Source organism: Ascaphus truei, chromosome 13 (assembly GCF_040206685.1).
Source record: "Ascaphus truei isolate aAscTru1 chromosome 13, aAscTru1.hap1, whole genome shotgun sequence".
NCBI lineage: Eukaryota > Metazoa > Chordata > Amphibia > Anura > Ascaphidae > Ascaphus > Ascaphus truei.
In genome coordinates this window covers 45,723,292-45,746,184 of record NC_134495.1, presented here as the reverse complement: position 1 = coordinate 45,746,184, position 22,893 = coordinate 45,723,292, and the positions used below count along the sequence as shown (strand labels likewise).

The 22,893-nt window shown below is 50.8% G+C and overlaps 1 protein-coding gene across 2 annotated transcripts in view; it reads left to right on the top strand.

Annotated features, from left to right (window-relative positions):
- LOC142465280 (uncharacterized) overlaps positions 1-22,893 on the top strand; it is a 133,754-nt gene that overhangs the window by 43,123 nt on the left and 67,738 nt on the right. The window contains exon 1 of one of the 2 annotated variants that reach the window (XM_075569288.1): positions 21,670-21,744. The exons of the other annotated variant lie outside the window; for it this stretch is intronic. The gene's annotated coding sequence lies outside the window, so the exon portion shown is untranslated. Of the gene's footprint in view, positions 1-21,669; positions 21,745-22,893 lie in introns of those variants that run through there. 2 annotated transcript variants of the gene reach the window in all.

Genomic DNA, 22,893 nt, shown 5'->3' with positions numbered 1-22,893 from the left:
TTTTCTAATATAATCTTGCTTATCACGTTCAAATTTGCTCTGTTTTTTAAGAATAATCTCTTTCTCTATCTGTTCTAAATTTTTGGATAGGATCTGGTCATTGTTCTCAAAATGCTCCATATCTTCAAAGGCTTTCAATTTCGTCTGTAGTAATTCAATCTCCTTAGCCAATGACGTGATCTCTTTGGTTTTTTGTTTAACAATAATCTGGATCAGTTTAAATGAGCAATCATCTAACGTCTGAATCCACAGCTTTTCAAAATCCGCGTTATTAAAACCAAATGTGGGTGTTTTCTTAATGAGGACTCCGCATTTTATTGCTCATTTAAACTGATATACCCCGGACTCCTAGGCTATATTGCCATCATTGCACAATCCTGTATTTAGAAGCACCATAAAGAGATTCATTTCTCATTCTTTGCTGCATAAAGTCCCCAAGAAGTCACATAGGTATGAAAGAAGGTCCAGGCACTCGGTATTTGCAATAAAAAAAGAAATATTTAATCCAGCATAAAGTCCAACGTTTCCACTGCGTATAAGCAGTCTTTGTCCATGTAAGAGCTGCTGTTACCATGACAAAGACTGCTTATACGCAGTGGAAACGTTGGACTTTATGCTGGATTAAATATTTCTTTTCAGTGCCTGGACCTTCCTTCTTACCATCGGAGTAACACAGCAGGAGTCCCTGCTGTGTGAGTCCTACCGGGGTCTGCCTCTCTGTAATAGACGCGCAGTAAGAGACAGGCTGAATCAGTCACTCTAACTGCGCGCCTCTCACAGGCGATCGAGAGGGCTTTATTAAAATTCTAACATTACAGAAATGTAGCGGGGGTCTCCGGAGCTCAACCGCATTGATTTCAGCCTCGGAGACACCCTGCTTCCCGAGTTACAGGCCCCGGTATGGGGCGCCGGTATCTCCTCCATGTTAAAATCCATGTGGGATGTAAACAAAGCAGAGGGATACCGGCACCCCATACTCGCCTGTACCGGCCTGTATCTCGGAAAGTTGGGTGTCCCCGAGGCTGAAATAAACTTTGTTCAGCTCAGGAAACCCCCTGCTCACACACCGTAAATAATGTCTTTATTAATGTAGGGCGATCTGTGTCCGGGACCACAGGCTGCAACAACCTGTGCGGCGTCTCCCTGTTTCCCTAACACTAATATTGCTATGCAGGGCAAGTCCCTATCGCAGCCACAAACTATGTGGGAGGCAAGTTTAAGGCTTATTTATGAGAAAATACATGTGTGGGCTGAGATAAGACTCTCAGGAGTTGAACAGCCTTGTGTGGTAGCCCTGTGACAATTTGCAATAGGTGTTGAGTAGCGCTACTCACGATAGACCTTCCTGCTCCTCCAGCTGAAATATTGCATCTGAATCATCGACGACATCAATACACACTGAGAGATATCCTGAGATTTACTATATCCATCTACCAAAGGGCTCCAGTCAGAGAGAGAAGAATCTCTGACATATCTTTAACATCTGCAAGTTTTGTGAGTGCAACCTTTTAAGAGCCTACAGACTGATATATCACTAGTACCTACCATCTGCACTATATTTGCTCTTCTCTTATATCTTAATATATAAAATTGAAATTTGTGAGGTTGGTGTTAGATGTGGTGAATCTAATTGGTCCTCAGCCTCTGGCCAATCAGATTGGTGGCTCTATGACGTCACCCAACTGCCACTCTCTTCTTCTCCTCACCCGCAGCCTCACCCAACTGACACACACACCCCTTACACACACACCCCTTACACACACACACCACACCTCCCGCACAGGTAAGTAAGTAAACCGCTGCCTCAAACCCCTGCGCCTCCAGCATCTCTTCCCGCCTTGCCTCCCAGCTCACACCCCTGCCGCAGGGCCGCTGCCTCACACCCCGGTGCCTCCTGCCGCCTCACACCCCGGTGCCCCCCGCCTCAACTGGCCAGGACCAAGCGGCGGAACGGCTGGCCGGGAGGGGCAGCGGGCAGCCCACCCCCCTCACCCGTACCACACTAATTGCAAACTCGCTGCCTCCCGCCTCAGATCCGCGGGGCAGTACACGCGCCTCCGTCTGATGAACATCTCCAGCAGACGGAAGGTTCCGGGGGGGGGTGAACAAATGTCCGGCCAAGACAGCGGGGGAATGGCCGGACGGCGGAGCAAGCGTCCGCAGGATTCATTAATTGTCACGTAACCCCAACCCCTTCAACTCCCTCACCCCCCCTTCACCTCCCTCCCCCCTTCACCTCCCTCCCACCTTCACCTCCGCCCCTTCACCTCCCCCCCCTTCACTTCCCTCTACCCTCCTTCACCTCCCTCTCCCCCCCTTCACCTCTATCTCCCCCCTTCACCTCCCTCCCCCCTCATCTCTCTCTCCCCCCTTCACCTCCCTCCCCCCTCACCTCCCTCTCCCCCCTTCACCTCCCTCTCCCCCCTTCACCTCCCTCTCCCCCCTTCACCTCCCTCTCCCCCCTTCACCTCCCTGCCCCCTCACCTCCCTCTCCCTCCCCTTCACCTCCTCCCCCGCTTCACCTCCCTCTCCCCCCCTTCACCTTCTCCCCCCCTTTCACCTCCCTCTCCCCCCCCTTTCACCTCCCTCTCCCACCCCCTTTCACCACCCTCTCCCCCCTTTCACCTCCCTCTCCCCCCCTTTCACCTCCCTCTCCCACCCCCTTTCACCACCCTCTCCCCCCTTTCACCTCCCTCTCCCCCCCCTTTCACCTCCCTCTCCCCCCCTTTCACCTCCCTCTCCCCCCCTTTCACCTCCCTCTCCCCCCCTTTCACCTCCCTCTCCCCCCCTTCACCTCCCTCTCCCACCCCCTTTCACCACCCTCTCCCCCCTTTCACCTCCCTCTCCCCCCCTTTCACCTCCCTCTCCCACCCCCTTTCACCACCCTCTCCCCCCTTTCACCTCCCTCTCCCCCCCCTTTCACCTCCCTCTCCCCCCCTTTCACCTCCCTCTCCCCCCCTTTCACCTCCCTCTCCCCCCCTTTCACCTCCCTCTCCCCCCCTTTCACCTCCCTCTCCCCCCCTTCACCTCCCTCTCCCCCCTTTCACCTCCCTCTCCCCCCCTTTCACCTTCCTATCCCCCCTTTCACCTCCCTCTCCCCCCTTTCACCTCCCTTTCCCCCTTTCACTTCCCTCTCCCCCCCCCTTTCACCTCCCTCTCCCCCCCTTTCACCTCCCTCTCCCCCCCTTACACCTCCCTCTCCCCCCTTTCACCTCCCTCTCCCCCCCCTTTCACCTCCCTCTCCCCTCCCCTTTCACCTCCCTCTCCCCCCCTTTCACCTCCCTCTCCCCCCCTTTCACCTCCCTCTCCCCCCTTTCACCTCCCTCTCCCCCCCCTTTCACCTCCCTCTCCCCCCTTTCACCTCCCTCTCCCCCCTTTCACCTCCCTCTCCCCCCTTTCACCTCCCTCTCCCCCCTTTCACCTCCCTCTCCCCCCCTTTCACCTCCCTCTCCCCCCTTTCACCTCCCTCTCCCCCCACTTTCACCTCCCTCTCCCCCCCTTTCACCTCCCTCTCCCCCCCCTTTCACCTCCCTCTCCCCCCCTTCACCTCCCTCGCCCCCCCCCTTCACCTCCCTCTCCCCCCTTCATCCACCTCCCTCCCCCCTTCACCTCCCTCCCCCCCTTCACCTCCCTCGCCCCCCCCCTTCACCTCCCTCTCCCCCCTTCATCCACCTCCCTCCCCCCTTCACCTCCCTCCCCCCCTTCACCTCCCTCCCCCCCTTCACCTCCCTCCGCCCCTTCACCTCCCTCCCTTCACCTCCCTCCCCCCTTCACCTCCCTCCCCCCCTTCACCTCCCTCCCCCCCTTCACCTCCCTCCCAATGTGGTATACAGAATCACCAAGATTATTCTCACAGATTTTGCAGAGGGATTTACAGGACATTTGTCTGCCAGAGGGCCCAGTCCTAATCCAGTATGTTGATGATTTGTTGTTAGCTTCGCAAACACTATAAGCATGTAAAACAGACTCTGTAGCTTTACTGAGAGTATTGGCTCCCAAAGGACATAAAGTTAATAGGCAAAAGTTGCAATTATTTCAAAGTAAAGTACTGTATTTAGGCCAAATTGTTTCACCAGGCCTAAGGTCCATTAACCCTGACAGAATCACACCTATTCAAAATACACCCAGACCGCAGACACAAAAACAGGTAAGGGGTTTCCTGGGAATGGCAGGATACTGTAGACAGTGGATCCCTAATTTTTCACACATATCAGAGCCCTTACAGCAACTAACACGCAAAGGGGTTGCTGAACCAGTCCCTTGGACTGAAGAAGCAGAACTAGCCTTCTGTACACTAAAACAGTGCTTAATGTCAGTTCCATCACTGGTTTTGCCTAATTATGCATTACCCTTTGCACTGTATTGCCATGAAAACAAAGGACATGCCTCAGGAGTTCTAACTCAAACTCATGGCAGCCGACAGTATCCAGTGGCCTACTACAGCACTAAGCTTGATGCTGTTGCACAAGCATTTCCCTCGTGCCTTCGTGCCATAGCAGCTGCTTCAGGTCTCGTTGACACAGCACAATCTATCATCCAGGGCCATACCCTAGAACTATATGTGCCCCATGCTGTCTCTACACTACTTTTACGCAGATCCACACAGCTAACAAACAGCAGACTTACCAGATATATTACAGGGATCTGAAAATATAACCGTCCACCGATGCATCACACTTAATCCAGCGACACGTCTTCCTCTGCCAGAGGAGGGGGCCCCACATGACTATATGGCTGAGATAGACATATTCACCTCTGTTAGGGCTAATCTATTTGAAAGTCCTATTGAGAACGTAGACCTAGACCTTTTCGTCGACGGGTCTTCTTATTTTAAAGTTGCAGGGAAGAGATGTTCAGGCTATGCCATAGTTAGCAGCAAGCAGGTTTTGCAGAGTGATTCCCTCCCCTCGCATTTTTCTGCTCAGATAGCAGAATTGAAGGCTGTTACTGAAGCATATATTATAGGAGACCAGAAGAATGTAAACATTTATACGGATTCAAGATATGCTTTTGGGGTAGTACATGACTTTGGCGCTCTCTGGAGGCTTAGAGGATTTATCACAGCAACAGGTTCACCTATTCATAACGCGGAACACATCAGGAATTTGCTCAATGCACTCTTACTACCAAATACACTGGCAGTTATTAAAGTAGCAGCACACACAAACAGGAAAGATGAGATATCCCAAGGTAATGCTTTTGCTGATGCTACTGCAAAGCAAGCAGCGCTAAGGCCATATGTCCAGGCATATGCTCTTACTACACCCACTGATCCAGAGACACCCATTACCATACCACTTGATTTATCCTCCTTCTATAAACTGTTAACCACAGAGGTAGCCCAAGACTGGACACGCAAGGGTTATCAACAATAAGGGTAGTTGTGGTTTGGAGGCCCTGAGGATAAACCAGTTTTGCCTCCCTCTTTAGAGCCATACATAATTCGCATGTCACATGGTTTATCGCACATACATGGGGATGGAATGTTGTTATCCATCAGAAAAGACTGGTTTGCACCACACATCGGCCCCAAGATAAAAGATTTTTGCGCTGCATGCCACATCTGCCAATTACATAACATTGGAAAACATGTTTCTGTTGGTCCAGGAAAAGTCACGTGCCCCCAGGGCCCATTTCGCAATTTACAAATTGACTTCATTGAAATGCCACGTAGTCTACACTATCACTATGTGTTGGTTGTTGTTTGCATGTTCAGGCTGGACTGAAGCATATCCGTGTCAACATGCTGACGCGCACTCAGTGGCTAAAAAGCTACTGCAGGAGTTCATTCCTAGATATGGAATTCCTCAGCATATTTTTTCAGACCAAGGTAAACATTTCACTGCTGCGATAGTTCTGGATCTAGCAAAGGTCCTAGGTATTATCTATCACCTGCACTGCCCTTATCATCTGCAGAGCGCTGGCAAAGTTGAAAGGACCAATGGGGTCCTAAAGAGTAAAATCAGTAAAATTTGTGCAGAAACGAAATTGCAATGGCCAGACGCTCTCCCTTTAGCACTAATGGCGATCAGAAGCACTCATCAGGCCAAGACTAGATTAACCCCTCATGAAATAATAATGGGTAGGCCAATGGTTTGTGCCGGCACATTAGAATTAATGATGCATGATCATGCTCTGACTGATGACTTAATCAGCGTGTATTGTGTAAGATTAATGACGTTTCTTAAGTCTTTTCACTCTCAGGTCCAAGCAGTACAGTCTACCAAAGAAAACACAAAGCAGCATCATCTCCAGGAAGATGACTGGGTAATGGTCAAACATTTCCTACGCAAGCACGCTCTTCATCCCAGATGGAAAGGGCCATTTCAAATACTCCTCACCACCAATACAGCAATTAAAGTGGCAGAGGTATCCTCCTGGATTCACGTGACCCTGCTCATTTATGTAACTGTACTTGTAACCATGTATTATTTGTTTTACTCTGTGCCCAGGACATACTTGAAAACGAGAGGTAACTCTCAATGTATTACTTCCTGGTAAAATATTTTTATAAATAAAAAATAAACTTACATACTTGGACCTATATTCAATTACTATGTCTCTTCTACAGCATTGATTTTGTGCATAGCTTTGTTGAGCATGCTAGGGGACTATTATCCACACTTTATTTATCCCATGATATTTTGTGTAGTGGTTGACTTTATATAGTAATTTTGGTCTCAGTCCTTTCCTTAACATTGTTTTTGTGAGTTACTTGCATAGCCACTTCCTTTTTGCTTCAGACCCATATTGTCTGCTATTTCTCATTGAGATTTTGTGTCCTATATGACTCACATGCTAGTGAGCAAGTGCTGTGGTTTACGTACAGGGGATCTATGCTTATTTTAAAATTCTATGCTATCTTTTATTATGTTTTGTGACAGTAAATAAATAAATAATGTATTTTTGAAATCTCATATGGTATACTAGAGTGCTATACTTTTGGGCTTCTTTTTCTTGTTGCTCATATATATATATATATAACCCTTTTTGTGAACCGGCCGACCCACCCAATCTCACATTGGCCCCTCGTGGTCTAACCGGTCCCTTTCCCTGCAACACACCTGCTCTAAGGGATTACTGGTAACTGCATAACACCTGTGGCTCCAGGAGATCTGAGAATCCGCTAGCTGGGAGCCTGGGGAAACCCTTACCATTACCTGGTGCAGCGCCTCCACTTACCCAGGATCCCCCGTTATGAAAGATAGCCCTGGGTGGGGGGCGTGTCCAGGACGCCGATGAGAACGGTCGGGTAGCAGAGGAGCTCCCTAGACCCAAGCATAAAACTACAAAAGCAGCGCTTTCCCACCCCAAAAAAATCACCACAAAACAGCTCAAAACCTAGAGGAAACCCTCGAGAAGGCAATGGCAGGCAAACAAAAAGCCCAATCGGGCCCAGGAATTGCCCGTTTTCTCTCCCCTTCTCAGAGGAGCTCGGAGGCTGCCACAAGAAGCCAAGATGGCGGCGGCCCCACACCACGCGGGGCCAAGCAAGCGGCAATGGAGCGTGACTGCACCGACACACCACCACCGCAAGACGAAGCCCTAACGCAGGATTACATGCAGGAGCTAATAACATCAATGCTGAACAAGCTACATGCCTCACTCAAAGCGGACCTTAAAGCTGCGGTCTCTGAACTGAAACAGGAGATCTCGGGCCTCTCAGAGCGCACCGCGGAGCTGGAAATAAAAATGGCTGACGCAACACAGGCCCAAGAAGACGCCGCGAACGAAATCTACCGACTGGGGGCCGAAGTGAGTAATCTTAAAGACCAGATAGAGGATCAGGAAAACCGAGAACGAAGACAAAACATCAGGATCAGAGGGATCCCAGAATCGGTCCTCCCAGCCCAGATTAAACCTTACATCCTGGCCCTTTTCCAATCCGTCTGCCCTGACCTTACTCCAAGTGAGTGTGAAATGGACAGAGCACATCGAGCCTTGGGACCAAGGTCAGATGACCCCAACAGAGCTAGAGACGTGATTGCAAGAGTCCACCATTATACAATAAAAGAGCAAATCATGGCAGCATGCCGCGCGCAAGAACCTATCACCCACAAAGGCGACCATCTTCAAATATATAACGACCTGTCTAAACGCACGGTGCTCAGGAGAAAAGAGATGCAACCTCTAACCAAACTCCTGCGTGAAAAAGAAATCAAATATAACTGGGGCTTCCCGTTTAAACTGCTGGTGCAGAAAAACGGGAAATACCATACCATCAGACACCCAGAGGATATGGCGCGCTTAGCCAAAACGGTTGGACTGAACCCGCCAGCAGAATGGGATAAGAACCCCTCCAGAGTCCAAGAACCGGACACACAAGACCCGCCAGCAAGAACATCCGAAAGGCTGGCAGGACAAAGACAAGGCAGAGTCAAGTGAAGACCCTGAAAACCCACCAAACAAGGCCATCACAAAGCGTCTACCAGAAATCAGCTAAACACTCAAACACATCAGAAACCCCCTCCCCCCCCCTCCCTCCCCCTCCCCCTCCCCTCTCTCCCCCCCCCTCCCCTCTCTCCCCCCCCCCCCCTCCCCTCTCTCCCCCCCCCCCTCCTCTCTCCCCCCCCCCCCTCCCCTCTCTCCCCCCCCCCTCCCCTCTCTCCCCCCCCCCTCCCCTCTCTCCCCCCCCCTCCCCTCTCTCCCCCCCCTCCCCTCTCTCCCCCCCCCCCTCCCCTCTCTCCCCCCCCTCTCCCCTCCCCACCCACACCTCCCCCCCCCCGCCCGCCACCCCTCTACCTCTCCCCCCTACCCCCCCCTTCACCCCCCAAGGAACCCACAGACCTGCAAACCTGATCCTCCGCATCAAAGACGGCTGCCGATACCAGCGGAGCGGATGACGTCGAGACGCGGCAGGCGGCCGACCGGAGAGTGAACGTGGCGAGCACCTGGAGGCGGCAAAGCCTCTTACAGCACACCGGAACGGCCGCAGCAATGAGGACGGACGTGCACACCGACAGCCCCGACGCTGAAGCTTAGCTGAGACAATGTGGAGCCAAGACCCGCCGTCGCGAGGGGAACGCAGGATCCTTTTGCCCCTCCCCTCCCGGAGGCCCCGACAACCGACCGGCCCTCACGGGAGCGGAAGAAGCGAGCACTCAGACGGGAACCCAGGACATCCGGTCGGATCACCCCCTCCGCTTTTTTTGTCTTCCCCCTATCACCCCACCGTGACCCCAACGGTAACCGTGAGTACTACTGCCTGTATAACACTGCGGCGATCAGAGAGTCACGCCACTGTCGGGAGAACACGGGCCTGCCCCCCCCCATCCCCCCCCCCCGGCCACAGAAGGCCTCCCCATGCCTTGACACCCGACCCCCCCCCCCCCCCCATGAGACCCATATCGACATGAAAAGAACTTGGACAATACAAAGATACCTTGGTCTGCGACCCATTCAAACCATGGGCTGCAGACATAAAACTTTAAAATAATTTTGACTAAAAAGAACAATGAGATTCCTAGGGGCGTATATGTTCAATGTTCCAAGCCGATAGCAAAATCTAAGAATAGGAGTCCCTCCTCAATCCCTCCCCCCCCACCTCCCCTCCCCCCCACCTTTCCCCCCCTCCCCACCTTCCCCACCCCCACCTTTCCCCCCCCCACACTCCCTTCCCTCCCTATCCTCTCTCCCCCCCCCCTCCCTCATGCTGTAGCCGAGACAGGCTGCTGCCCAAGACTGTACCGTAAATGTGCCAGGATACTAGACAAGAGTACTCAGATGTATATGCCAGGGCGAAATTATCAGGTTCTCATACAGATACTGCTGTATGGGTCGTTGTAAGCCATTGACAGGTTACCTACTGCGCATGACGAAACAGGTCTACCATGCTGCATGCCTGGACCACATCACAGTATAGGTAAATCCAGGCTTGCAATGGTACACCTCGGCATCATAACGCAGGGGGTATCAGTGCGATTGTGATATGTCCCTTGTCAGACCTGTACTGTTGTGTATGTCAAGGTAGATTTGATATATTAAATGCCAGGATCACGTAGCTATGTAGAAACAGCGCCGATGTATTACATGCCATGACAATAACGATGTGTAGGTTAGGGCAGGCTTACTATGTAACCTAACAGGAACATTTCTCTGTATATGTTAACCAGAAAGCTGATTGTGTACTAATAATAGACAACGTATATGATACTACACACAATGCATACAGACCCAATAAAATAGGTTAACCCAGGCTTGCTATAACATACCTCAGGATCAAAGATCAGGAGGCGCTCGCGCGACGAAGTTGTATTCCGTGTCAGACCCATATTGTTATCTATGTTAAGGTAGATTTGAAACATTATATACCAGGGTTATATCGCAATGTTTAAACAAGCAGACCAAATGTATTGCATGTCATGACAATAACGAGATGTAGATCAACGCAGGTTTACTATGTTACCTACCAGGCACATCCGTCTGTATATGTTAAACCAGAAAACTGACTGTGTACTAGTATGGGCTGTGTTTAGGAAACTACACACAACACATACAGATCCAATAAAAGGCAGACCTAACCCATAACTACCAACATAGAGAAGAAAGAAAGTTAGGACGCCCCCCACCCTCAACTCCCCCCCCCCCGTCCTACCCCCACCACCCGCCCCTGTGCTCCCCGCCCCCCACCGCCCCAGTAGAACGCTGCCAACCGGCCCTAAGCAACCAACAGAGAAATACGCACCCTTATATACTTCACCAAAATGGTAAAATAACCCGAGCCATACAACCAGCGTCAGCGACTTCAACACTCACAACCTGAACGTCTCTTTGGGTGCTCACCCTCCCCCCTTTTTTCTTTTTTTCCTTCCCTTTCACTACCCCCCCCCCCCCCCCCATACAAGTAAAACACGACGCAGCCTAAAACCGAAACATGACGACAGAAAAAGGGAAAGCGCAACACACTAGCAACATAGGGTCTGGACCCCTCGGTTGCACGCCGGTCACTGGTGCCGGAACCTCCCTAGATGGGCACATCTGCCCAAATGCCGGCCTTCACTAGGTCTGGCAACACAATATTAGGACCTGAAAAGGCCCTAATCCTATCTGCTCTCTATCCGCTGACTCTGTCCCAGCGGATCTTTAACCACCCTCCCTCCCCCTCATTCCCCCCCCCCTCCCCCCCTTCCTTGGCACCACACAAACAACTACCAAAGAAAATATAGACAAGACACATCCCTACCCCATAAACAAAGCAGCTTCCGAAGTAATACATACCTAGGACATAAAAGCAAGATCCCCTCCAGTGGGAAGGGGGAGATCCTGGGTCCTCAAGCCACAACAAAATCACAATGACATCCACAGCCCCAATAAAAATCTGCTCACTGAATGTTAAGGGGCTCCAAAATAATAGAAAACGGAGACTTGCACTCAACGATATGAAAAAAACAGGGGGAGACATCATATTCCTACAGGAGACCCACTTCACATCACAGGACCCCCCAAATTTATTCAAAAAAATATTCCCGACCTGCTTTTTTGCATCATTTAGTAGTAAGAAGAGGGGTGTGGCTATCCTTATCAGACAAGGCACCCCATTTAATCATGTCAGAACAACAATGGACCCAGAGGGTAGATTCCTAATGGTATATGGCTCCCTAGCGGGCTCGGCAATCGTCCTGATCAATGTATACGCCCCAAACGAGAACCAAACAGAGTTTTTACAAGCTGTTCTCGAGGGTGTTGACCCGGGATATCTGTCATCGATGATAGTGGGAGGAGACTTTAATATGGTCTTAAACCCTACCGAGGACAGATCAACCAACATGGGCCCCCCCCGCAAAACCCACTCCCAGATCAAGGGGAAAAGGTTCAGGGAAATCATGAGCGAATTCTCACTGGTGGATGTCTGGAGAACCCAACATCAGGGCCAGAGAGACTACACATTCTACTCAGCACCTCACCAGACTTACTCTCGAATAGACCACATCTTGACCACCAAAAATGTGATGGCGGCAGCCATAGAATCAGACATTGGCTCAATCACATGGTCAGACCATGCCCCGGTCACCTTGACTCTGTCAGTCCCCTTTGAAAAAACAACAACGTACACCTGGAGACTGAACGACTCACTACTAAATCACCCAGAGATCGAGAGAGAAGTCAGATCCTCACTTAAGGACTATTTCTCCCTCAATATGGGAACAGTCTCCTCTCCAGCAATCCTATGGGAAGCCCATAAGGCAACTATCAGAGGGAAATTTATTTCCATCGCATCCCACAGGAAAAAAGCCCGCCAAGCGCTAATCAAAGAACTCGCAGAAAGCATAAAAGCAATAGAGCAAGCTCATAAAGCACATCCCTCAAAAAAAATATACAAGTCATTAATAGATGCTAGAACAAAGCTTAGACAAACCCAGCTGGAGGACGTTGAAAAGGCCCTCAAATGGACCAAACAACTATACTATGACAAAGGCAACAAAGCTGACAGACTCTTAGCTAGTAAATTAAGAGGGATACAAAAAAGATCCCAAATAACGGCGATCAAGAGTAGGTCTGGTGAGATTCAATATAGTGAAAGCAAGATTGCAGCGGAATTCACAAGATATTACACAGAACTATACAATTTGAGAGCTAAAAACGGCCGACCTGTACCGATAGCGTCAGAATCTATTACTCAATATTTAAATAAATGCCAACTCCCCTCACTGACGGAGGAGGAAAACACAGTCCTCAATGCTGAGATCTCAAAAGAGGAACTGGAAGAGGCGGTCAAATCACTAAAGCTTACTAAGTCTCCTGGCCCTGACGGTTTCACAAATATTTACTATAAAAGGTTCTTGCCAACCCTATCCACGCATCTACTAAAAATATTCAATTATTTTATGGAAGGGAATCAAATCCCCCCAACAATGTCTCTAGCCAATTTGGCTATAATACATAAGGATGGCAGAGACCCGATGCAATGTGGAAGCTACCGTCCAATCTCCCTCCTCAATAGTGATCTCAAACTATATAGCAAAATTTTGGCAAATAGGCTAAACCCAATATTACCGAGGTTAATTAATATCGACCAAGTAGGATTTGTCGCGGGGAGACAAGCCTCAGACAATACCCGAAAAATAATTAATATCATTGACCATGTTCACCTCACAGGCACCAAAGCACTCCTGTTAAGCCTGGACGCAGAGAAGGCGTTCGATAGAATAAACTGGCAATTTTTGGACCAGACTATGCGCAAATTTGGCTTTAAAGACGCATACTTAGAGGGGGTCCGTAGACTATATCAAAACCCGTCAGCCACAGTGAAACTACCAGGGGGCAATAACCACAGATTCGAGATAACAAATGGGACTCGACAGGGATGCCCTCTATCTCCTCTCCTCTTTGCGCTAACGATAGAACCACTAGCATCAGCAATACGACTCAATACGGACATCCAAGGAATAGAAATTGGAAACAGGCAGCATAAAATCTCCCTATTCGCGGATGATGTCATACTAACCCTTTCCAAACCCCAAATCTCCCTACCCAACCTTCAAAAAGAACTCCGGGATTTTGGAAAAATCTCAGGATACAAAATAAACAATGATAAGTCAGAAGCCCTAAATCTAAGTCTGCCAGAGCCAGAGGTGAAACTCCTCAAACTAAACTTCAATTACCGTTGGAGCTCCTCCTGTATCAAATACTTGGGGGTTAAGATATCGAGGAACTACCAATCCCTATACCAACATAACTATCCGACCTTATTCCATAAAATCAAACAAGATTTAGAAAAATGGGGAGGTTATCAAATATCATGGATCGGGAGAATGGTCTCGGTTAAAATGAACATACTCCCTAGATTACTATACTACTTCCAGACTCTCCTGGTCCACATCCCTGGCTCGGAACTAAAAAATATCCAAAAACTAATCTTCCACTTTATTTGGCAAGGTAAAAAACCTAGAGTCCCTAGAACAGTTCTCTTGGCCTCAAGGGGGAGAGGAGGACTGGGAGTCCCAGACATCACAAAATACTACCTAGCCGCCCAACTGCGACAGGTGGTAGTCTGGAACGCAAACCCAAACCAATATTGTTGGCTGGATATTGAAACACAATATGCCGGAACGCCTTCACTGCCGGCTTGCCTTTGGTCCCTGAGCAAGGAGGACATGCAGAATAGCAAATTTAAACTAGGCCCAATGAGACACACATGGGAGACCTGGACGAAAAGCAAACTCAAGTACAAGCTCACAACACCACAATCTCAACTTATACCGATTCACAAAAATCCGAAATTCCCACCTGGCTGTGAGCCCAGACAATTTGACCAATTTCAAACCAAAAACATCAAGGTGATTGCCGACCTCTTGAGCTTCGGGGAGTTCCTGAGCTATCAAAACATACAAGCCAAATATGGAATAATAGGACTGAACGTGTTCAAGTATTTACAAATTCGACACTTTATCCAAACAATATCCCCAACATTGAAATTTCCCCCTCTCACAGGTTTCGAGCGGCTCTGCAGAGAAACAGCTCACCAGAAAGGTCTAATAACACAAATATGCGCGGAGCTAGAGAGGGGCACAGAAGCCCCCACACATGACTATATGCTGCATTGGGCAGCAGAATTGGACATAGTTATAGACCGAGAGGACTGGGAAAGTATTTGGGAAAATGCCTCAGGAACTTCTATATGTACCACAATCAGAGAAAATATTTACAAAATAATGTTCCGCTGGTATCTTACCCCAGCCAGACTAAATCAAATCTACCCCCTGGCATCCGATCTATGCTGGAGAGGCTGCGGTCAAAAGGGGGACATGGCCCACATTTGGTGGACATGTCCGGAAATTCAAAAATACTGGGAAACGACACAAAAATTAATAGAGGAGGTCACAGACCTCACAATACCCATTGAACCGCTGACCTACCTGCCGGCCAGGCCACTAGACTATCTGGACCGGCCAACAGGAAAATTAGTCTCCTTTATTCTTACGGCGGCCAGATGTGCGGTGGCTGCCGCCTGGAAGAAAGTGTCTCCCCCCTCCAAACAAACAATAATAAAAAGGGTGCAAGAAGTAATGGACATGGAGAAATTGTCGGCTTTCCTTAAAAGGTCCTCTACCTCATTCACTAATATTTGGGATCCATGGTACACCCACATGGCGCTCCTAAGACGAAACACCCCTTAACAGATCAGAGACCCAATGGACACCAAGATCCAAACCAGAACTGCCAAGAAGCTAGGGAATAAGACCTTTCCCCATTACACCCTCCCCACCCCCCCCCCCCACCCCACCCCCCCTCTCTTCTCTATCCCCTCTCTGTTTCCATGCTCGCGCCGCACCGTTGGACCACATATGGTCAGGGAGACGTTGAGCCTTTCCTCTTCTCTTCCCAGTTAAGGAAAAAAAAAAAAAAAAATGTGTATTAGACGGGCTTACTGTTTGTATTATCTATACCCTGTAATGTCATAACTGTCTAATAAAAAAAATTGAAACAAAGATAGCCCTGGGTAAGAAATACAATAACACACGTATACGATAAACCAACAACTAACACTTTACTTAACACACACACATATAACTCATTACATAACATCACATAACATAACCAGATGCTCTATCCGCATCACATCAGCCCAATGTCTGGTGTTCCCCACCCAGTGTCCTGTGATCCCCCACACCCAATGTCCCGCAATCCTACGGAAGGTCGTGGGTGACTGCGCAGTCACTAAATTAAGCTAGGGCCCAGTTGGTGCACTTAGAATACTTGAGATACCTTCCGAGCACTCCGATGCTCGGGACCGCAACTCTCTTCTAAAAGGGTCAGACGTCCGTCTGATCCTTTCCAGGTACTTCTGCCGGTGGACCCCAACGAGGGTCCCACCGCTCCACGGGAACTGCAACCGGATCACGGCAACACCAACCGCATGGGAACAGCAACCGCCGCTATCCCTTCCTATCGCTAACTACTCCTAGAGTGACAGCAACCCTAACCTAGGGCCTGTCCCTGATGAACCGCAACCTGGGATGGCTTAGGGAAAACTCCTAGGGCCTGTGGAACCATAACCTGCCCCCCTTCCCCTAGCTACCCAGTCCTATCTGTAACTAACAACTAGCTATTAACTAGCTACTCCTAAAGCACCTGCAGCTGACACACCGCTCACACTGTCAGCCTGCAGGGATCCACACACGCTTCACACACACTGCACGCACTGCGCCCAGCACATGCAGCGACAACACACACAGACAGCTGCAATCACACACAGCCACCTGGATCCCGCAGCAAATCCACTGCTCTCACGCTGTGCCTATTTGCCAGTGCGCACAGCCCTATCCGCTGTGGCACTGCCAAACTTGCACCTTCCACACCTAAGGGTCACCTCCCTAGCTATGGCCGTCCCTCTTCAGTTACCCCCTGCCCTTACCGGGAATTGGGGCCTGCCTGGGGATCTAGGGAGAACCCTTACCTGATGCAGGAGCCACGCGCTCCCTGCACCCTTCCTACTCCTTCCTTCTCCTCTGCCTGACTGACACATGCAAAGCCCGGGAAATGTATCTATATTCCCGGGCTGAGCTTCCTCCAGCCCTATTGGCCACACTCAGGCACCTGATGCCTGTTTCCCTAAGCCTCCTGGGAATTGTAGTTCCCAGGGGGCTGTCTAAGCATTGGGGCCGCGTGCGCGCTTGCCCTGCGCATGCGCGAACCCCTAATGGCCGCCTCAATCCTTTCCTCTCCTGTCCTACTCTCGCGCGATCTCCCTGGGGCCTTCCTGCACCTACGCGAGCACTGCGCATGCGCGAGACCCCCTTCAATGGCGGCGCCCTCTGCACAGGCCGCCGAGCCGGTGGCAACGCGTTCGCGGCCCTAGCGACGGCCCGATCGCGTCCACGGCAACCACAGTTCCGATCTGCTCCCTGCTCTGGCCCCCACCCTCGCGAAGTGCCGGCGGGTCCGACGCAGCCTCCGGCGGCACCCGCTACCACACGGCACTCGCAGAGAGGGGCCAGGGATTTCAAATTTACCTCGGGGCTACAATCTCCCCTTTGCAGAATCCCAACGCCCTCGCTTGGGTAGCAACCATACAGTGGGTTATATAATGAAAAATGCATAGTAAACAGTACATCACATACAAGCAATTTCCCATTTGTACCCAACATACCCGCATGGATACCCGAGGCCAGCTGAGTTTCAGAGTGGAGTGCCCCTAACAGACTGGGTGAGGGTATCCCACCTTGACTCCTGTGAGTCTTTTGGAGTTCAAGACCTGTCCCTGACACCAACCCACCTTCTCCCTCTCGCAGAAAAAAATGTACGGGGTCATGGGTATTGACCCTTGCCGGATACTCCGGTCTCGTCTCACGGGAGACAGGGAGGCTCAGTCTCTTTCCTCGGTCCACCACATGGCGAACATAGCGCTCCATCGCGCACCTGGGAGAGGCCACAACTACCAGAGCGGTCTCAACAGAGTCTTTGTCCTTGTCTTTGTCTTTGTCAGCAATCCCTTTAACGGTGACTTCTTCCGCGGACGGCACCACTTCTTCGGGTAGGCCCGCTTGGAGACTCCTCTCACAGGAGTATGTGTCGCTCCGGTCCGCTACACCGGATCCCTGGATAAGGTCGAGTTCGTTCCACGATCTGCAGAGATCTTCTGGGGGAGACACCTCCACCAGGACGCGATGACGGGGTGAGCCCATCGCCCGGGTGACCCTACCTCTGGAGTCACCAGGCCCCACGATCACCGGGGAGCTCACACCCGACACCCCTGGGGCAGTCAACTTACCCCTATCGTTGTCGGCAGGTACTGATCCCAAGCCTGGGACCGCTGGTACCTCGGTGGTAGACCGGACTGGCAGTTGCAGGGCACACGGGCCCACATCATGGTCTGCATCAGTTGAGGTGGTTGCCTCGGTGACCTCACTGGAGTGGTCCGCCGGCAGGCGCATCACCACGCTCGGTTGGTCGCTGGACTCATCACACATGGGCGGGGGTACAAACACCTTACCCTGGCCTTCCGGGATCTGTGGTTCTGGTCTCGGGGGTTCCTGCTCGGGAACCGGGTCTGGAACCGACATCTGGGGTTCCAACATCTGGAGCTCCGCCTCCAGCGGCTCCGGCTCAGCATCTGGAAAGTTCATGTGGGCACACGGGCCCTCCACCACCTCCATCGCTGAAATAGAAGCATTAGTAGCGGCTTCACCCACCTCGGTAGCACCATCAGGCGCCTCTTTCTCCGCAGGTTCCGCCATCAGAGGTTCCTGCTCCTCCATTTGCACGTTCCCTTTGAGAGGGTCTGCAACAGTGGTCTGGACACACGGGTCCCCGGAGGCCTCTGGAATCAAAACAAACTGAGGACAAGTATCAATTACTGTAGGAGGGAGGTCCGGCTCCTCCTCTTCTTTCTCGGCTGGTTCCGCCGCGTGGGGCAGGATAGGCTTTAGGAACCAGGCCGCGCAACACTCACATTGGGGCTCCCACGCCAGTGCCTCCCTCCGGGAACAGCCACAATTGAGGCCAAAACACTGGGTAAATGTTTCTCCGTCCACCTCAGTTGGCCTGAAACCTAGTTGTAACTGAGACGGTTCGACTCCATCTTTAAGGGCTTCACTCAGGCAGGGGCACATTAGCATCGTGATCTCCATTCCTGGCAAATTCCAGGGCTCATACACATCAGGGTGTAACCCCTGGCAGTCTCTCTCCTCCTCGGGGAGGGAACACTCCATTTCTGCAACAGAGTCCTCTGCCGCTGGCGGTTTGGGTTGCAGGAACTGCGCCGCACAGTCAGGACACTTAGGCCCTTGGGTCAGCTCACCAACGCCACACTCACAGTCATTCAGACGGCCGTGCAGGCATTCTTTCCCGTCTACCACGGTCAGCGTGAGGGCAACTGGTGACTCAGATGCTCCGTCCAGCCAGCCACCCATCGCTTTCCATTCTTTTAACGCACACGGGCACACCACCATTGGCAAGACTAAATGGGGGGCCCGTACGATTCTATACAGCCAAGGGTGGTTTTCTCGGCATCCCTTGCTTTCCTTAGGGGGGACAGAAATTTCTGATTTCTGCTCAAGACACTCCCTCCCCCTGGTGGACTCTAGAGGAGGGGCAGCACAGTCTTTTGGGGAATGTTGCAAACTCGGTACTGAGTCACTCACAGTGAGGGGGCGGGGCTCGGGTTTTCCCGCCAGTCCTGGATAACTGTTGGCAACATTTTCCCGCGCGGCCGGGAACTTAGCACGTGGCTTCCTCCGCCTTGAGGGCTTCCCCATGGCGAAACAAAAATAGGACACAAATTAGAAAAAAAAACATACAGGGCACCCCAGGTCTGATCTCTCAGCAGCGCCTCCAAATGTAACCCTTTTTGTGAACCGGCCGACCCACCCAATCTCACATTGGCCCCTCGTGGTCTAACCGGTCCCTTTCCCTGCAACACACCTGCTCTAAGGGATTACTGGTAACTGCATAACACCTGTGGCTCCAGGAGATCTGAGCCTCCGCTAGCTGGGAGCCTGGGGAAACCCTTACCATTACCTGGTGCAGCGCCTCCACTTACCCAGGATCCCCCGTTATGAAAGATAGCCCTGGGTAAGAAATACAATAACACACGTATACGATAAACCAACAACTAACACTTTACTTAACACACACACATATAACTCATTACATAACATCACATAACATAACCAGATGCTCTCTCCGCATCACATCAGCCCAATGTCTGGTGTTCCCCACCCAGTGTCCTGTGATCCCCCACACCCAATGTCCCGCAATCCTACGGAAGGTCGTGGGTGACTGCGCAGTCACTAAATTAAGCTAGGGCCCAGTTGGTGCACTTAGAATACTTGAGATACCTTCCGAGCACTCCGATGCTCGGGACCGCAACTCTCTTCTAAAAGGGTCAGACGTCCGTCTGATCCTTTCCAGGTACTTCTGCCGGTGGACCCCAACGAGGGTCCCACTGCTCCACTGGAACTGCAACCGGATCACGGCAACACCAACCGCATGGGAACAGCAACCGCCGCTATCCCTTCCTATCGCTAACTACTCCTAGAGTGACAGCAACCCTAACCTAGGGCCTGTCCCTGATGAACCGCAACCTGGGATGGCTTAGGGAAAACTCCTAGGGCCTGTGGAACCATAACCTGCCCCCCTTCCCCTAGCTACCCAGTCCTATCTGTAACTAACAACTAGCTATTAACTAGCTACTCCTAAAGCACCTGCAGCTGACACACCGCTCACACTGTCAGCCTGCAGGGATCCACACACGCTTCACACACTGCACGCACTGCGCCCAGCACATGCAGCGACAACACACACAAACAGCTGCAATCACACACAGCCACCTGGATCCCGCAGCAAATCCACTGCTCTCACGCTGTGCCTATTTGCCAGTGCGCACAGCCCTATCCGCTGTGGCACTGCCAAACTTGCACCTTCCACACCTAAGGGTCACCTCCCTAGCTATGGCCGTCCCTCTTCAGTTACCCCCTGCCCTTACCGGGAATTGGGGCCTGCCTGGGGATCTAGGGAGAACCCTTACCTGATGCAGGAGCCACGCGCTCCCTGCACCCTTCCTACTCCTTCCTTCTCCTCTGCCTGACTGACGCATGCAAAGCCCGGGAAATGTATCTATATTCCCGGGCTGAGCTTCCTCCAGCCCTATTGGCCACACTCAGGCACCTGATGCCTGTTTCCCTAAGCCTCCTGGGAATTGTAGTTCCCAGGGGGCTGTCTAAGCATTGGGGCCGCGTGCGCGCTTGCCCTGCGCATGCGCGAACCCCTAATGGCCGCCTCAATCCTTTCCTCTCCTGTCCTACTCTCGCGCGATCTCCCTGGGGCCTTCCTGCACCTACGCGAGCACTGCGCATGCGCGAGACCCCCTTCAATGGCGGCGCCCTCTGCACAGGCCGCCGAGCCGGTGGCAACGCGATCGCGGCCCTAGCGACGGCCCGATCGCGTCCCCGGCAACCACAGTTCCGATCTGCTCCCTGCTCTGGCCCCCACCCTCGCGAAGTGCCGGCGGGTCCGTCGCAGCCTCCGGCGGCACCCGCTACCACACGGCACTCGCGGAGAGGGGCCAGGGATTTCAAATTTACCTCGGGGCTACATATATTTATATATATACACATTTTAAGTTATGGTGGGTGAAAAAGGCAACAAAAAAACTCCACCGTATTGCATATAGCCAATAAAGAATATCACTTGTGAGCACATTCACATGTCTTACGACAGGTCTGCAACCCTGCCTGTCACCATTATCACCTAGCATACAGTGCTCCCACTGCAGCAAGGGATTCTGGGAAATGACATGCAAATGAGCACACAAGGTGTCACCTTTTGCCTGGAATATCCATTCACATGGAGCTCATATAAGCAAATGCAATGCTGTTCACACAGCTTTTAAGCACAGCATGGGATTAGATGCAAAGCAAGTCAAAACACCCACAGACATGTTTCAACCATAATGGGTCTCCTCAGTGTGAAGTTGGTTGTACTTGCTTTTTTTTTAAATTGCAAAGCTATGATATTTTATGTTGTCATCATATATATGAAAACAATGTGACTGCAGCCAGACTCCCCTCTTCAGCTTCTTCCTGCACATTGTTACAGTAGCTGCTGCTTGTCATATGATCTCTCACTTCATGACAGGGCTTCTGGGAGCTGTAGTCCTGTTCTTCCAATATAATGGTGTTTATAGATAGAGGAACTACAAGTCCCAGAGTAATGCATAAAGCCATGACATCATGAAAGGTACAACCAATCACTGCCGAGCTCTGATAACCACACCCCTTCCCACCGACGCATGGCTGCAGGAAGGTAAAGATCTGATATCCTGTGTCATTAGTCACATTAAATACACACAGCTATTGTAATACACAGGCACACACAGCTATTGTAATACACAGGCACACACAGCTATTGTAATACACAGGCACACACAGCTATTGTAATACACAGGCGCACACAGCTATTGTAATACACAGACACACACAGCTATTGTAATACACAGGCACACTGTAACACTGACACACAGCTATTGTAATACACAGGCACACTGTAACACTGACACACACAGCTATTGTAATACACAGGCACACACAGCTATTGTAATACACAGGCACACTGTAACACTGACACACACAGCTATTGTAATACACAGACACACTGTAACACTGACACACACAGCTATTGTAATACACAGGCACATTGTAACACTGACACACACAGCTTTTGTAATACACAGACACTGTAACACTGCCACACACAGCTATTGTAATACACAGACACACTGTAACACTGACACACACAGCTATTGTAATAAACAGGCACACTGTAACACTGACACACAGCAGCTATTGTAATACACAGACACACTGTAACACTGACACACACAGCTATTGTAATACACAGACACACTGTAACACTGTCATACAGCAGCTATTGTAATACACAGGCACACTGTAACACTGACACACACCGCTATTGTAATACACAGGCACACTGTAACACTGACATACAGCAGCTATTGTAATACACAGACACACTGTAACACTGACACACACACAGCTATTGTAATACACAGACACAATGTAACACTGACACACACAGCTATTGTAATACACAGACACACACTGTAACAGTGACATACACAGCTATTGTAATACACAGGCACACTGTAACACTGACATACACAGCTATTGTAATACACAGACACACACTGTAACACTGACATACACAGCTATTGTAATACACAGACACACACTGTAACACTGACATACACAGCTATTGTAATACACGGGCACATTGTAACACTAACATACACAGCTATTGTAATACACAGACACCCACTGTAACACTGACACACACAGCTATTGTAATACACAGGCACACACAGCTATTGTAATACACAGGCACACTGTAACACTGACACACACAGCTATTGTAATACACAGACACACTGAACAC